This window comes from Chrysochloris asiatica, unplaced genomic scaffold (assembly GCF_000296735.1).
Source record: "Chrysochloris asiatica unplaced genomic scaffold, ChrAsi1.0 scaffold00047, whole genome shotgun sequence".
In the NCBI taxonomy this organism is placed as follows: domain Eukaryota; kingdom Metazoa; phylum Chordata; class Mammalia; order Afrosoricida; family Chrysochloridae; genus Chrysochloris; species Chrysochloris asiatica.
Genome location: NW_006408565.1, coordinates 5,586,501 through 5,591,080, shown reverse-complemented (window position 1 = coordinate 5,591,080; position 4,580 = coordinate 5,586,501). Strand labels below are relative to the sequence as shown.

Genomic DNA, 4,580 nt, shown 5'->3' with positions numbered 1-4,580 from the left:
CCTGGGATGCAAGGATGGGATTTACAGGGAAGGGAGACAATGTGAGAGATGGGGCTCTGTCCCAGAGACCTGGGAAGGGCTGGGGAGGAGTCTTGAGGGGCTTTCGTGAGCAGAGCAGAGCAGAGCAGAGCAGAGCAGAGCTTCCCGGATTGTGAGAGCCTCTGGTGAAAGAACTGGGGAGCTGTCCTCTCAGAAACTGGATAAGACCTGATGGCAACCCCAGAAAGAGCAGTTCCTAGGCAGCAATCTTCCTTCCAGGCTCCAAGCCCTGAGTCAAGGTGGTGGGAGCCAAGGCACAACTTCCAACTGCTTGTCTCTTATTTTTAACCCAGTTGCCTTTGCCACAAAATCAATTATTTGAAGCATTTTCACTGTTTACTCCCTTCGGTTCTGCACTGCAGAACTTTGTAAGTGGGGTTGATTCTAGTTTTCTTGCTTTTCATATTTCTTTCTCCTTTAGTGAGAACACCAGCTCCCATTATCCCCCCATGTGTAAACAATCTCCTGGCCACCACCACATCCCCTCCTTTGTGCACACACTTCATCCCATTACATCAGATACCAATGTCCTATGCCAAACTGCCTTCAGAGTGGATACCTTGTGTTGTGGTACACTCAGCACATAGATGTTGGAAGAACGAATAAGTGATGATGAATAACTTATGAGGATCCTTGACCCCTATTGCAATGCCCATTGCTTCTGTTATTAAGTGTTGGCTAGTCTATCCCAACTCATAGTAACCCTGTTTAGGGTTTCCAAGAAGAGGCTGGTTGATTTGAACTGTCAAACTTGTGGTTTGCAGTCCAATGCCTATCCAGCAGCACCACATGGGGACTCCCATAGTGGTGGTGGTGGTGGTTATGTGCCGTGGAGTCAATTCCTACTCATAGTGACCCTGCATAGGATTTGTGAGGCTGTAAATCTTCACAGGCGCAGAAAGCCTCATCTTTCTCCTGTGGAACAGCTGGTAGTTTCGAACTGCTGACCTTGAAATTAGCAGCCAGATTCGTAACCACTACACTACCAAAGCTCCTTAATACCCATAGTAGCCTCTAATAATTCCATTTTTATTAACCACTGCTGTCTAATCATTTCCAAACCATGACTTACACATGTATTACAAAGTAAAACCATCCACAGGATTTTCTTGGTTATAATCTTTACAGAAGAAGTTGGCCAGGCCTTTCTTCTGAGGTGGGTTCAAACTGTCAACCTCAGGTTAGCAGCTGATTGCAAAACATTTGCACTATGCAGAGACCTTATATTTTATTAAATGTACAAATGGATGAGGGAAGAACCATCATTTCTCCTGAACCAGGCATGCTTATCATTCATACATCTCCCAAAAATATTTTGTTGACATTTTTTTTTTTTTTTTAAGTGTTGATCGTTTTTATTTTCTGCTTGGAAAATTAGTGTTCCCTCCCCAGGAAGCAATGGGTGGGATTAATCCTCCTCATCATCATCATCGTCAGCTCCACCCCCATCCTGGCCCTTCTTGGCGTTCCTCCTCTTCACGCAGCCTGGGCAGCCTCTGCCATATGGAGAGCAGAAGGAAAAGTCAATGTGCTTCTGGGAGTCCAGGTGGACAATGAAGGACGGGATGTTCACCACCTGCTTTCGGACCCTGATGTGGTGCTGGCAGATCAGCACCAGGGGGTGCTGGATGGACTTGGCCAAGCCCAGTTTGAAGACCTGAGTCTGTAGACGTCTCTCCACGAAATTCTCAATCTTCAAGCCCAGGATGTAATTGAGCTTCATCTTGCCCTCATCCAGCACCCCAATGCAGACCAGTCATCTCAGCAGTGCGTTTACCATCGAACAGACGCCGCTGGTCTTTCTCGTCCAGTGTCAGCAGCTCGCGGGCAGCTTTCCGGGCCTTGGCCAGAGTGAACTTGACCCTCCAGACTTCGCGCTTGTTCCGCAGCCCATATTCGCAGATCAGCTTCAACTCTTGGTCGAGGCGAGACTTCTCAAAGGGTCTCCGTGGGGTAACATATGTTTTCCGACAAACCCAGCTCCGGGCCACAGGCATGCTGGCGCCGCTTGTCCATCTGTGCCTGAACGCCGATCCCGGTGACATTGGAAAATGCCAACCAGATTGTGAAGGATGTAACTGTCCATGAGATCATAAACTGATAGGCCTGGAGTAGACTTTAGTAATATAAAACTCGGGAGTGGAAGTCTCACATGGCATCAGAGGAAGGTTAAAATCAAGGGGCAGAGTCTCTGGGCTCCCACACTATCTGGAAGCCACTCTGGTGTTCTCCTACACTGCAGGTGGTCCAATGCCTTCAATACACCTTGGACTTCTTCCTTCTGTACCACTGGTTCTTGATCATAAGCTACCTGTTGAAATAGTTGAACATCAACCATCTTTTTCTGGTACAGTGACTCTGTGTATTCCATCTTCTTATGATGCTTTCTTCATCATTCAATAATTTGCCCAGCGAATCCTTCAATATTTTAAGTCAAGGATTGAATTTTTTCTTCAGTTACATCGGCTTGAGAAATGCCGAGTGTGTTCTTCACTTTTGGTTGTCTAACTCCAGGTCTTTGCACATTTCGTCTTCTCAATCTGACCATTAAAAATTTCTATTCAGCTTTTTTACCTCCTCATTTCTTCTATTTGCTTTAGCATCTCTATGCTGCAGAACAAGTTTCAGCATCTCTTCTGACATCCATTGTGTTCTTTTCTTTCTTCCTCATCTTTTTAGTGACCTTTGGCTTCCTTCCTGTTGATGTTCTGGATGCTATCCTGCAACTCGTCTGGTTTTCAATTTTTAGTGTCTAATGCATCAAATCTATTCTTCAGGTGATCTCTAACGGGATGTTCAAGACCATGTATTGGCTCTCGTAGACTTGTTTTAATTTTCTTCAGCTGCAGCCAGAACTTGTATGTGAGCAATTGGTGGTCTGTTCCATAGTGTGCCCCTGGCCTTGTTTTAGCTGATGGTATGGAGTTTTCCACCATCTCTTTCCACAGATATAGTCAATTTTATTTCTATGGATCCATCTGGTGAGGACCATGTATATAACTCTCTTTCATGTTGTTTAAAGAAATGTATTTGCAATGAAGAAGTCAGTGGTCTTGCAAAATTCTGTCATGTGATCTCCAGCATCATTTATATCATGAAGACCATGTTTTACAACTACTGATCCTTCTTCTTTGTTTCCAATCTTTTCATACCAATCACCAGTAATTATCAATGCACCCTGATTGCATGTTTAATCAATTTCAGACTGAATAAGTTGGTAGAATTCTTCAATTCCATCATCACTGGCTTTAGTGGCTGGTGTGTAAGTTTGGATAATAGTGGTATTAATTGATCTTCCTTGTAGGTGTGTAGATATTACCCTAACATAACATTATACTTCAAGATAGAGCTTTTTTAAATTTTTTTTTTTAAGTTTTTATTGTGAATTGAGTGATAGCTTGCCTGGGAGAACATCAGCTTTACACTCATCCTATTATATTTTGTTTCATTGCAATGATTACAATCCCCTCTATGCATCATCATTCAACAGTATTTGCTTCCATTCCCTCTGTTTGTTTTTTTCTTATTTGGATATACACTGAAACACTCAGGAATACACAATCATTAAACCAACAAAAGAGGGTACCCTGCAAGCCAGCCCCCAGGCACCAGCACACAGCTCATCTCCTTCCATGAGTCTAGAATCCCCAGTTGCTCCATCTGTCCATGTCATCATCTCTGCTTCCATTTCTGACATCACTGCTTCTCTGAATAGGATTCCACACTCCACTCCACTCTTCTCCCTTTATGGTCCAGAGTCCTCCACTCCTGGACTGCAAGATCAGCCACTCCATGCTTTTTGTTACAAAACCTTTACATCTGCAACACTCACAATCAGTCCTGATAACAATTACTCACTATTGAACCACAAGAGTCTTATCCCCATCTCCTTTCACCAGCCCTGTCTAGACAGGTTAAAAACCACTCAGTGGAGATTCTACCTTCCCCCACACCCTTTGTAACTAAATTCTCTCTTGAAAATTTGTAAGCCAGTCACTATGTGGCTTTATAGCCACCTCCCCCTCATTTTAAGTAGCCAACATCTAAGTTGCCCATCCCTAACAACCTAGTTTACAGAGGGGTGGGAATGATACTTGCTGTGAAGACTCCTTCCTTCTTTTAAGCTACTATATCCAGAAGTGTAGGTCAAATTCATGAAATTATACTGGATTACGCTTTTCTTTTTCCTCTTCTTTCTTCCTCTAGTCTGATCTTCCAGCCATTGAAGCTAGGTCAAATGGGTACTATATGCAAGTATGGGCATTCTTGTGCATCTCCCCTCACTTCATATCAGCTGGACTCTTCACTCTCTGCTCTAGCCCCTCAGTGGCTGTGTCCCTACCCATGGGTTTAGGAGTCCCCAGGTCTCATCATACTGCTGGCCAACCAGGTCTCACTCCGGGATGACAGGAGTCTATTGAATGTGATCAGACTCAGCCCATATCTTCATTGTTGCTTTTCCCTCACTTTGCCTCATCTGAAGACCAACTTGGTCGCCAGCAAGATTACAAGCCTGCTCGTGTATTTCTTTTGAGTGTCTG

The 4,580-nt window shown here is 44.1% G+C and overlaps 1 pseudogene; it reads right to left on the bottom strand.

Moving 5' to 3' along the window:
* Positions 1 to 1,447: 1,447 nt before the first annotated feature.
* On the bottom strand, positions 1,448 to 2,036 carry LOC102825482 (annotated as a pseudogene).
* Positions 2,037 to 4,580: the final 2,544 nt, after the last annotated feature.